Source organism: Trachypithecus francoisi, unplaced genomic scaffold, assembly GCF_009764315.1.
Source record: "Trachypithecus francoisi isolate TF-2019V2 unplaced genomic scaffold, Tfra_2.0 Lachesis_group15, whole genome shotgun sequence".
NCBI classification, from domain to species: domain Eukaryota; kingdom Metazoa; phylum Chordata; class Mammalia; order Primates; family Cercopithecidae; genus Trachypithecus; species Trachypithecus francoisi.
The window spans coordinates 46831722-46845318 of NW_022681460.1; the positions used below are offsets into that span (position 1 = coordinate 46831722).

Here is a 13597-nt window from a genome sequence, read left to right on the forward strand (position 1 = left end):
AGAAACATCCAACAGCACAGTTCACAACAATTCTCTTTACCCACTTTTAAGTGTATTGATTTTGGATTTAAGATCTAAACTGAGAAAAAAAATTGGAGCACTTGTGTGAAATGGGTTTATTTTCAGTCTTTTTATGAGAGGATGACAATGCATTTTGTATTTTTTAAAATACACATAATACAGAAATAATGCAAAAAGCATGCAACAACACTCATTATTGGCCACTTTCAAGATCTGTGGTCTCTAACATATTTTGAACTTCCTGATTAAAAGTGAGACATTTACGCTTTTCCCTGGTGTGATTCCGTCCTGCGCGGCTGTTCTTTGGAGCAGCGTTCGTGTATCTCCGTCCGCCTTCTCTCCCACCTAAGTGCGTGCCGCCACCTGATGGAAGATTCGATGGACATGGACATGAGCCCCCTGAGGCCCCAGAACTATCTTTTCGGTTGTGAACTAAAGGCCGACAAAGATTATCACTTTAAGGTGGATAATGATGAAAATGAGCACCAGTTATCTTTAAGAACGGTCAGTTTAGGGGCTGGTGCAAAGGATGAATTGCACATTGTTGAAGCAGAGGCAATGAATTACGAAGGCAGTCCAATTAAAGTAACACTGGCAACTTTGAAAATGTCTGTACAGCCAACGGTTTCCCTTGGGGGCTTTGAAATAACACCACCAGTGGTCTTAAGGTTGAAGTGTGGTTCAGGGCCAGTGCATATTAGTGGACAGCACTTAGTAGCTGTGGAGGAAGATGCAGAGTCAGAAGATGAAGAGGAGGAGGACGTGAAACTCTTAAGTATATCTGGAAAGCGGTCTGCCCCTGGAGGTGGTAGCAAGGTTCCACAGAAAAAAGTAAAACTTGCTGCTGATGAAGATGATGACGATGATGATGAAGAGGATGATGATGAAGATGATGATGATGATGATTTTGATGATGAGGAAGCTGAAGAAAAAGCGCCAGTGAAGAAATCTATACGAGATACTCCAGCCAAAAATGCACAAAAGTCAAATCAGAATGGAAAAGACTCAAAACCATCATCAACACCAAGATCAAAAGGACAAGAATCCTTCAAGAAACAGGAAAAAAACTCCTAAAACACCAAAAGGACCTAGTTCTGTAGAAGACATTAAAGCAAAAATGCAAGCAAGTATAGAAAAAGGTGGTTCTCTTCCCAAGTGGAAGCCAAGTTCATCAATTATGTGAAGAATTGCTTCCGGATGACTGACCAAGAGGCTATTCAAGATCTCTGGCAGTGGAGGAAGTCTCTTTAAGAAAATAGTTTAAACAATTTGTTAAAATTTTCCGTCTTATTTCATTTCTGTAACAGTTGCTATCTGGCTGTCCTTTTTATAATGCAGAGTGAGAACTTTCCCTACCGTGTTTGATAAATGTTGTCCAGGTTCCATTGCCAAGAATGTGTTGTCCAAAATGCCTGTTTAGTTTTTAAAGATGGAACTCCACCCTTTGCTTGGTTTTAAGTATGTATGGAATGTTATGATAGGACATAGTAGTAGCGGTGGTCAGACATGGAAATGGTGGGGAGACAAAAATATACATGTGAAATAAAACTCAGTATTTTAATAAAGTAAAAAAAAAAAAAAAATAAAAAAAAAAAAAATAAAAGTGAGACATTTACATACTTAAGGTAAAATTAAAAAATAATATGTAGTTTCAGGGCTGGCCATAGTGGCTCATGCCTGTAATCCCAGCACTTTGGTGGGTTGAGGTAGGCAGATCACCTGAGGTCAAGAGTTCGAGAACAGCCTGACCAACTTGGAGAAACCCTGTCTCTACTGAAAATACAAAATTAGTCCAGCATGGTTGCACATACCTGTAATCCCAGATACTGGGGAGGCTGAGGCAGGAGAATTGCTTCAACCAAGGAGGGGGAGGTTGTGGTGAGCTGAGATCACACCATTGCACTCTAGCCCGAGCAACAAGAATGAAACTTGGTCTCAAATAAATAAATAAATAAATAATAAAAAAGATATATAATCCTAGCTTCCATATTGCCACATAGTATTCTTTGGTGAATTTCAATTGAAAGAGAGTAATGTGGAAAGAGGTTGCTTGCTTCCATCCTGGTGAGGATTCTGGAGTTTCATTTAGTTCTGAGAGACGGAAGGGTATGAGGTTTCTCAGTAGACCTTTGTTCCTGTGTTGGGGGTCCCAGGAATATATTCACAAGTAAAGTTGCTTGGTAGAGTTTTGGTCCTTGTTTATGGCTGAGTAGCCTACAAACTTATTCTTTGACCTGGCCACGGTCATTTATATTTATATTTATATTTACTCAAATGTATTGTATTGTCTGCAATTGTAAACCTTTACCTTGATACTGACCACTAAGATCTAATAAGATAAATTGCCATCATCTTAAAATTCAGTTACTAATTTATTAACAATGTAAAACTTTTCTATAACTTAGAGATTAACTTCTTTTTAACCTTCCTAATCTTACTACCTTTTCTCTTCTCATATGGCCCTTCCAGGTCATATTTCTATAATACTATACCTATTCAACATACATACACATGCACACACACACCAGTTTTCCATGTGTCTTTGTCCACATCATTGACGTATTTTATGTGCTATAAAACTTTTATGTACAATGTAATTTTAAAATTGACCCATGATTTTAAATATAAATTGAGTTATTTCATTTAGCTGCTTTAAAATGTTTCTATTACTTAAATATACAACATTTTTTCCGGTTTGGGTTATTTTTCAGGTATACATAAAGGATAATTGCTTGATCAGACAGTATGCTAATTTTTAGCTTCCCATTACAATTCTTTATAGGAGCATTTATACCAATTTACATTTTTACCATCTGTGCATGAGAATTACTCTTTTCCCACAATTTCCCTTCTACTGATAGTTTTAGACTTTATTTGTGTCTACTATTGAAGAGTGAAATGTTACCACTTTTTTTCTTTGAATTTTTATTTGATTGTAGAAAGATTAAGTTAATATAATTATTAGTTATTTAGGATTCCACTTCTGAAAATTGTTCATTTGTATTCACAGAAGCTGCTTCTGGTATTGGTCAAATCTACTTGGTTCATCTTCGATTTCAATAAAGGTAAGTTTAGTGGACATTTCTTTGCAAACCCACGCAACTAGCAGCCAACCTCAAATTTGCAATGAAAGACTTAAGACTTTCTGCACTTTACCTCAGAGCCTTCTGGAGTGCCAGAAGAGTTAACTAAGCCATTTCTCAAGTACTGCTCTGAAGTGCTAGGAAACCCTCAGGGCCAATCCTCACACAGTTTTGCTCAGGAACCAGTGTTGGAAATGGGATCACCCAGCTTTCTGTTCTTTTCCTTAACTGATGAATAATAATTATATATAATTTATGGTATACAATGTGATGTTTTGATCTATGTATACATTTAAGAAAAATTCAATCAATCTAATTGACATATCCATCACCTCACCAACATCAATTTTGTATATGGTAAGAATGTTAAAAATCTGTCCTTTTAGCAGTTTTGAAATATATAATACATTATTATTATCTGTGATTACCATGCAGTGCAATAGATTATTAAAACCTATTTCCTCTCTTCTCTTTCACAGAAAAATTAGGCTCTTTGTTTGCTTCTTGGAGAGCTCCCAGCTGTATTGAGTCTTTGTCTATAACATCAACTTGCATAACAGACTTCCATGCTGGCTTTCCTTACTTTCCGGTATTACTCTCCCTCATCTCTTACCCCTATTGCCAGGGATTACCTGGCACCCAAGTTCCTGGGCATTAAAAATCATGGCAAAAACCACAATTACTTTAGCACCAATCTAATATTAACTGTGTTTTTTGAATGAATTACTTAATAGGAGCAGGTAAGCAAAATCTAAAATCTAGGAGTGGAGAGTGGGAAAAACAGGTATTAGGTAGGTAAGACTGAAATGGAATCTGAGACTAAGACAGTTATTTGGTTTCACAAAAATATATCTCTAGAAATTCTGAATTAATGAGATAACTACCTACAAGTAATAAATAGCACAATTTCCAAAGCATAATTGTATGTTTTAATTAAGGTGGATTATCTTAAAATGTGATTTAAAATGCAGAAAGTTTTATCTTTTAAACCTATGTAGCAATTTTTATTACATAGAAGTCTGTTCATATACTGATGTAGTACATTTTATTGAATTCTAACTACTGGCTTTGAGCTCTATTCAATACTTGCGCCCCTAGCTACATGTAAAACTATTTGGAACTCACTTTAAAAAATCCAACTTGGTATATATACTCCAATGACATATGTCCTGTCATCAGTCTGCTTTTAATAGCTCAGATATGTATTTTAAGGGACTATGGATTGAATTGTGTACTACCAAAATTTCTGTGTTGAAGCCCTAAACCCCAGTGTGACTGTATTTGAACAGCTGGCCTGTAAAGAGGTATTTAAGGTTAAATGAAATCATACAAGTGGGCTGGTGTACTTATAGGAAGAGGAAGAGACCACACTCACTCACCATCATGTGAAGACATGGCGAGAAGGTGGCTGTCTCAACACAGGAAGAGAGCCTTTACCAGAAACCAAACTGTACTAGAAATTTGATTTTGGACTTTGCAGCCTCCAGAAGTATGAGAAAATAAATTTATGTTTTTTTGAGATAACCAGTTTATGACTTTTTTTTTACAGCAGCTCAAGCTAAGACAAGTTGGTATGCAATATTTAGGAAAACAATGTAATTATTGATTGCCTCCTATCTTTCTGACACCATATGTTGATGGAGATTTGATAGTGTTCTATGACTGCTATAATAAATTACCACAAACTTGGTAACTTCAACAATAATAATTTATTATCTTGCAATTCTAGTGGCAAGGCATCTAAAAATGGATTTCACTGGGCTAAAATCAAAATTTTGTTAGGGTTGTATTCCATCTGGAGCCTCTAGGGAAGCATCTGTTTTCTTGCCTTTTCCAGTTTCTAGTGGTTGTCAGTAATTTTTGTATCATGACCCCTTCCTCCATCCTCAAGTTGAGAAGCATAGAGATTTTGGTCTCTAATTCTGATACTAATGGTTTGTGTCATGGGCCTTTTCTACTGTGTTTAAATCTCCCTCTGACTTCCTCTTTTAAGGACACATATGATTACATTTAGGGTCCACTGACATAGTCTCCCCATCTCAAGATCTTTAATTACATCTGTAAAACGTCATTCACAAATTCCATGGGTTAGCACCTGGGTATCTTTGGTGGTTATTACTCAGCCTACAACAAAAGGTTGTAATATTTGAGGGGCACTGAAGTATGGTCATGTAGAGAAAAAAAAAAGGTACAACACCAGTGTCACTTCCCAAAACAATGTATAACATAATCTGAAATACATAAAACAGAAGAAACTAACAACCACGGCCCCACCTATAAGACATCGTATTCCTATTTGCAGTGAATGTGTACTAATCTCCTTGTTCTGACCAATTTGCTCTTAGAGTCATTACGTATTTCTCAAAAATATCTGTCAGGCTTAATGTGGGATGGTGAAATATTTTATTACTGAAATATCTAGACAATACTAACTTTATGGACATCACATAGACAATTAAAATAATAGGCTTATGCTTTTAAATATTTGACAAATTACTGGAAAGCTTTTAATGTTCACTATAATTTTGCATTACTCTATAATATTAATATATTTTACCAAAATAAAACTAATAATTATCAGGTCAAAGACAAAACCTTAAAATATTTTGTGTATTTAATGTGATTCACTGTAGCCACTTAAAGTCTGGTAAGTATTTATCACCTCCTTTTGTACAGGTAAAATCGTGCATTTGTTATTGTAAAAATTTATTTAAATTCTAAAAGCTATTGGACATCTATCTAGAAAAAATCCATTATATTAAAAGCTCTGTATTTTATTAAAAACAACTTTAAATTACTATGACAAAACAAAAAATGTCACAAAGTGAGTACTAACCAGATTAAGCATCAACAAGTGCGTGGATTTTATTTTGCTTTATTTTGTTACTCTGCATTTTTTCTGTTTTCATTGCTTACGTTTTAATTATTATCTTTAGGACCTTTGACATCAGTGTGAAAATTGATATTTTTAATTTTTCAGCAATGCACTCTATTAAAATAAATAGTTATGTTTTCACAGGACAAAACCTCATAGGAGTGTTTAATGAAATATGTGATTCATGAATTGACCACGTTTTCCCCTTATATGAGAATAGCTAGCATCTTATTACTATTAATTTCTAAGTTATCTGTGTAGCCAAACATTTTGGTGTACGTGCTACCAATTTACTAATACACAGCCAGTTCTTTTAAATTATTAAGATAACAAAAAAGGAATAAAACTGGCAAGTAATTGCCAAACTTCTTATCAGATAAGTAACAAAGTAGGGATTAGAAATTTTCGTGACTACTTGAAACTCCATATATATGTAAAAGTAAAACTAATTTTTGAAACCAAAGCAATTATGAAATCTAGGGAAAAGGTGAACCGAATGTGAGAATTCCTTCCCCATTATACCCATCTTCAAAATACTTGCCAATTTAATCCACAAGAAAGAATACTAATAAAACCTTGGACTTTGCTGAGATATCTGTCGAAATAACTAATAAGTCTCCCTCCTTTCCATGTGAGCTGAGAAATTCACTAGAAAAGAGCTATCCTCAACTCTGGAGTAAGAACTGGAGTTTCTGAAAGAGTTAGTATTTAGGGATCTGTAGTTAGAGGAATATTAAATCAATCTGAATTGTGGTGTCCAAAATGTCACAAGGTGCTGAAGGCGCAACTCAATCTTCCCTGCATTAATGTTGCAATTGTGCAAAAAATTGAAATTGAGTGTGAAAGATACTGGAGAAACAAAAACTTCTATAGATGCATAAAATTTAGCCTCAATTGCACCTGTCTCAATTCTAATTAAGCTCATATTCATTCAGTAAAATTGTGACCCGGTCTTACTGTCTCTGCATCCTGTCTTAGCTTTTCATATCTTTAATACACTGAAAAATGAACAATTGACAGAACAAAACTGAACTTTGACTTTTCTCAATCTATCCCATCAATACTTTAGGCAAGTGCCTTCTGCAGAATGCTCATCTTGACCTTTCCACAGTATATTTTTTAAAAGGCTTGAACTAATGGTTTTAGCTGTTTTTTTTTTCTCCTATCAAAGTGAAGTCTTTATAGACACTCAATAGCCTTTCCTCTCCCTCTTTATCTCTCCGTGTGTGTGTGTGTGCGCGCACGCACATGTAAGAAGACTTACATGCAGGGAAATAAAGATCTTCCCAAAAGTTAAAAATATATGCTTGAACTAAAATAGAAATCAGTAATTTAATCAAAATAAATTTAAACATTTTTAAAACTAGAATTAAAGATCTGAAACAGAAATGTTTAAAATAATTTTTAAAAGTAGAGAAAAGTTAAAAGGAATTATGAGAAAAAGAAGAGTGATGTGGTTAATAAATCCCAGGACTCTCACTTGTGAAAATACATTATCCAAAAAGAGAAAAATATTAGACAGTTGAACATGAGGAAAAAATTAAGATATACTAGAGACAAATATGCCTGAGGGACAGATTGGTGTTCAAGGAATTAAAAGAGTGACTAAGTTATAATCTGTACTTTTAAGAACACTTATTTAGGCATAATCTGGTTAAACTTCTTTATCTCTAAAGTATTTTTTAAGCCTTATCCAGAAGAAACAGTTTTTGTACAGTAAGGAAAAACAGACATGATTATATATCTCATTTTCAATCCTGAAAGCTACATAACAATGTAGTAGGATCTACACACGATTGAAAAAAAAAACTGCAACTCTAAAATTTTATTTCTTGGCAAGACATCATCCATCTTGTAAGGTAAATGAGAGATAAATGGGATCATCAAAAAGGCAGAATACACACCAAGTAACTTATCGGAAAAAAAAATATTTAAGAAAAATGCTCTAATAAATAAAACACAACAAATGCATTAAGATGGAAGAAGGAAAAGTCAGAGTTCACTTAGACTCAAATGGAGAAAATGCACTTCTTAATTCACAACGTAGTAGAGGTTGAACTAAACGAGTTTTCGAGACTTTAGAAAATGGAAGGAAAAGACAATGCAGTGAGTAACTCACAATTACTGCTTCCATAGGTACCCTTTTGAGGTCAGCTAATTACCTCAGTAATGACTTATCTCCACATAACTAAGAATTATTTAGTGTTGTATTTTGAAATTATCCCAGAGTTTCCTGTGCCACAGAGTCTAGCCCAAACTGCCCCTGAAACTAAACCCAACTTTTGGTCACTGATTTTATGCCTCAGTCTTGACAGCTTACTTTCTTGGATTATTTACTGTGAATATCAACTCTCTCAAGAGGAAAAATCATTACAACTCCTGATGATCTAGCCATATTACCTGAACAGGCAATTATACAATAATGTAATATTTATGTTAACTCTAACATTTAAGTTACTTTGACTTAAATAGCACACTAAGTCCAGTTTTGAATTCACTGAATTTAGTCAAATGTCTTGTGAGTTTCTTCTCATCAGATGGCACAAAGAATCTTAGGTTCTATTTTATTATGCTTGGGATCACATGTGTTCTTGGATGGTTTAAGTGGTTGGTAATAAATACCTTATTGTTTGAGAAAATCCTTCCTGAAGCCCTGTGCTTTGTAGGGGGCCACTAAAACAAAAGAACTTACATTAAGATATACACTGAGCTGATTATATACTGTAAGTCGTGATAAGTCATAATACCCAGAATATTTTATGAAACCAATCCTTTCTTAGGTAGACATCAATAATTCAAGAAACAAGGGTGCACTCAACCTGTCTTCATGCATTGACTTAGGAAGAAGCACATAGAAAATGGAGACAAAAGCTTGCAGTGAATCAAGATTGCGCCACTGCACTCCAGCCTGGGTGACAGTGCAAGACTCCATCTCAAATAAAGAAAAAAAAGAAAAAGAAAATGGAGACAAATGGAAGACTTTTGTCTTTTAAACCAAGGTTGGCTAGAAGTTGAGAAAAATAACACTGTGTTAAAACTGATAACTGCCCTCCCACACCCCAGGTCATTAGAGCATTGAATTTTCTACAATGAAAAATACATTTAAATTCGGATTGAGTCTTTCCTTAAGAGTTCATTTCTAAAATTCCTTTTTGATTCACAGTAACATTAATGTCCTATAGAGACAAAATACTTGTAGCATAATTTAAATACTAAACTATTAGTATCAGTAGGAGCATGTCTTTCTCTCTTCTATATTCATTTTTTTCCCCTTGGAATCACAAATATAAACCATCTGCTATACCAGATGCTTGATTTTCTCTTTATAATACAGAAATTATAGGGGGAAGACTCCAAAATCCCAGACACTCTTATCCATTTTGTTTATTGTCATTATCATTATCATTTTCCCAGAATTTCAATAAATGATGCTGTTTCTGTGGTTTGCTGTCAATAAGATGTTGTGTAGATATGGTTTACTCTCTTTTTCTCCTGTAAGATGCCAGTAAAGTTTCAGTTGTCCAGAAATCTGGATATGACTTATTATGGCTCTGTCATTCATAAACTCCACCTATGTATAGTATGTTCCATTTTTAACTGAGTGTTTACTTAAATTTTATTGTAGTGTTTATCAACCGGTTTCGACACTGAGGTTTTTGTTTTCCTCAACCCCCAAAATTTTGAACTCAATTACTTGTACTTTCAATTACCTGTCAGGTTTTGCCTAAGGTAGACAGTATTTATCCCAATCCAGTTCTTTGTATCTAAATCTTTTGATTTAAAAACAAGTGTGCTTGTGAATGTGTGTGTGTGTGCGTGCATGTGTATGCACATTCATGACCATGCTCCTTTATCTGTGCATACATGCGAGAGAAAACCATTTCCACATGTGGTGGATATATCATTATTAACAGGAAAACCTAGCAAAGCAATTACAGAAGGAGATACTAGGAACTCACAATACTTAGCATATAAGTACAGTTCTGGTTTTAGAAATTAAAATAGCCCAGCTAGGAAATTCACTTGCAATTGTACAACTTTTACAAGAGCTATTTAATAAAATACACAGACTGAAATTTCTAGTAATGAAATATCTATTTTTTTTACAGTGCTTAGCTTAAAAAATCTATTTTTCAATCACAAATCTACATAAGCCTGCAGCAGCACAGTAGTGAACACTCACAGATTTTTAGATAAAGTTAGAATTTCAGGACAATAAGGTGACATCTAATATGAGAAATACGATTATCAATACCTTTGTCATAGAGTGTTATGAAGAAAAAATGAAATAATATACGTAAAGAGATGACTACTCTCCACAGAGACCAGATTCATAAGTGCTTGTTGAACTTGAATAAATTTCTTCAAGTTGTTATTTCAGAAACTTATAAAATACCTCTATTAAGAAATTGAAAAAATTAAAATAACTATAGCATTAGAAATATGATTACTAAAGTGTGTTGTAATGAAGATATAACAGCTATACTTTAAAGACTGACCTGTGAAGTGCTATTGATACAGAATAATGCAAAACATTTTCACCAATACCAGGAAATGAGCAAATCAACATGAATGCAGAAGGAAACAGTACAAGTATGAGAACTCCAAGAAAGAAAATTTTTATCAAAATGAGGAGCCAGAATGTGACTTCACTTGTCTGTACCAGCTGCAAAATGATCACTTGTCTGTACCAGCTGCAAAATGAGTGACTTCTAGGTGGTGTGGAGGGAATGGTGGTGGTGGTGGAGGTATTTTATGGTCCCAAACAAAACAATATTATCTGTCTCATTTGAAAGTCACTCAAATAAACATATAACTTTATTTTAAAGTCTATTTATGCTCTACAATCAAAGTTTTAGGACAATCAATGAACTGCTGTGCCTTTCTTCCAAGTACATCGCTGGTCTACATGGGTAGTCTGGAGTCACCAGAGATCGTCTGGTGGAGGATGATTACTATTACATTTGTTGGAAGAAAAGCTTCTCAATTAACCCAGTCACACATGCTACTTATGAATACATGCCTATTTTAATTTACTAAATATAGAGTCATATGCAAATATATATGCATAACTTAACCATTAGCAAATGCTATTTTTTAAATTCTGCAATACTTTTTTATTATTTTTAATATTTTGTGCTCTTAGATATTTCCAAATTAAATCAATCTTCCAAAAATTGTTAAAGAAACATCTCAACCAGGTGCTTCAAAGGGAATGATCGTTTCTTTACCATTATGCTGATGTCCTACAACCCTTAACCATATACATTGCATGTGGCTGTATGCTTTTGGCTGTGTGTGCCTGCACAGAAACATATACAAACATGTGTAATAAGTTGACAGCAACAGAAAAAATTGCAGTTGTACATTTCAGTAGTTTTTATACTTCTGTTTTGAAAACCAATATTGTTAGTTTAATGCAACAGTAATTTTTATTATAACCATATTATCTAATTTGAAATGCAGATGCATAAAATTCAAATACTGTTCAAGTACTTGGTTCACTGACAGCCTTAACAAATCAAATCGAATTTTAAGTATATATATGTCCACCTTCTCAATAGAAATGTATGCTAAAGTCTTATTTATGTGCTAATTGATTTCCTTACTGTAAATGTCAACTACTGTTTTGTTGTTTCCTAAATATAGTAATACATTAGCTTTTCTTAGTTTCTCTTTGCATGAAATGAATATAATTTTCAATGTGAAGCTTTAAAAGAAAACATTTTAATGTGTCATAATAGTGAAACAATGATAGAGGCAGGAGGCAGAGAAATTCTAGGCAGACAGGGGTAGGTCCCTGGCAAAACCTCACCTTTAAGCCAAAAGACCTGGAATCTGAAGACCAAAGTGGTACTATCTATCCTCTTTTTCCACTCAAATGTTACCTTTTCCTATACTACCCATGGCCCTCTATACCCCGAATTCTGTGCCTATAAAGACCCCAGACTCAGTTGGAGAGAAGTGGAGAAGCAGCTGGATATCAGGGAGAAGTGACTACTCTTCAGAGGGCATAATGGCATGACTTTGGAGAATAGTCCAGCTGGAGACGGCTGGACTTGAGGGGAAGGTTGCCTGTGCATCCCATCCCCTTTCCAGCTCCCCTTCCTGCTGAGAGTCACTTTCATCATCAATAAATTCCTCCGGATTCACCATCCTTCTATTTGTTTGTGTAATCTCATTTTTCCTGGATGCCAGACAAGAGCTCAAGAGCCACGAGTGCTGATATCCAAAAAAAGGCTGTCACAGTGGCCCTGTGCCCCCATTGGTGGAAGGCAGCTGCCCCATACAGTGAGGCAAAACGCTCGCTGAGCTGTTAACACTTAAGCCATCTGTGCACAGCAAGCTAAAAGAGCATCGTAACAGTTCCTCTGTGGCTTCAGAGGCCACAGACACGGCCACCTGGATGCCACCATGGAGCCTGCATGGAGTTAGATCCTGCCAGCACTCAAAAGTGTCTGACCAGATGCCATACTTGCTCACCTATGTGCTCCCTCCCACAAGGAGTTGGGCATGGTGAGCCAAGTAAATGAAGGTTGTTTCTGCACTTGCTCACTCTGGATCTCCACTCATTTGCCTGCATGCTGCTTCCTACAGGGAGTGGAACCCAGTGGACTCAAGTGAATGGATGTGTTAGTCAGGATTCTCTAGAGGGATAGAACTAATAGGATAGATGTCTATATAAGGGGAAGTTTATTAAGGAGTATTAACTCACACGATCACAAGGTCCCACAATAGGCCGTCTGCAAGCTGAGGAGCAAGGAAGCCAGTCTGAGTCCTAAAGCTGAAGAATCTGGAATCCAATGTTTGATGGCAGGAAGCATCCAGGACAGGACAAAGATGTAGGCTGGGAGGCCAAGCCAGTCTAGTCTTTTCACGTTTTTCTGAGTGCTTTATTCTGGACACAACCGCAGTTGATTAGATAGTGCCCACCCAGATTTAGGGTGGGTCTGCCTTTCCCACTCCACTGACTTAAATGCTAATCTCCTTTGGGATCACCCTCACAGACACACCCAGGATCAGTGCTTTCCATCATTCAATCCAATCAAGTTGACACTCAGCATTAACCATCACAAGTATTTACTGTATTAGTCCATTTTCATGCTGCTGATAAAGACATATCCGAGACTAGGCAACTTACAAAAGAAAGAGATTTAACGGACTTACAGTTCTACATGGTTGGGGTAGTCTCAGAATCACGGTGGAAGGCAAGGAGGAGCAAGTCCTATCTTACATTGATGACAGCAGGCAAAGAGAAGTGAGTTTGTGCTGGGAAACTCCCATTATTAAACCCATCAGATCTCGTGAGGCTTATTCACTATCATGAGAACAGCATGGAAAAGACTCGTCCCGGTGATTCTATTACCTTCCACCAGGTCTATTCCACAACACGTGGGAATTATGAGGGCTACAAAATGAGATTTGAGTGGGGACACAAAGCCAAACTATATAAAAAAAAAATTGCTTCTGCTGGGCTGCCTGCCAGTGCCTGCACTTGCTCGTCTGCGTGCTTCCTCCCACAAGGAGTTGCACAGGGTGGGCTGAGTAAGCAATGCACCCCTGTTGTGAGTCCTGCAAAGGGGTCAAGGGAAAATCCTGCTTCAATAGTAATAGTTAG

The 13597-nt window shown here is 35.8% G+C and overlaps 1 pseudogene across 1 annotated transcript; it reads left to right on the forward strand.

The window, feature by feature from the left end:
- The first annotated feature begins 289 nt into the window (after positions 1-289).
- On the forward strand, positions 290-1604 carry LOC117097137 (annotated as a pseudogene). Its single transcript, XR_004442825.1, has one exon. The product of XR_004442825.1 is annotated as a nucleophosmin-like (transcript).
- The last annotated feature ends 11993 nt before the right edge of the window (positions 1605-13597 follow it).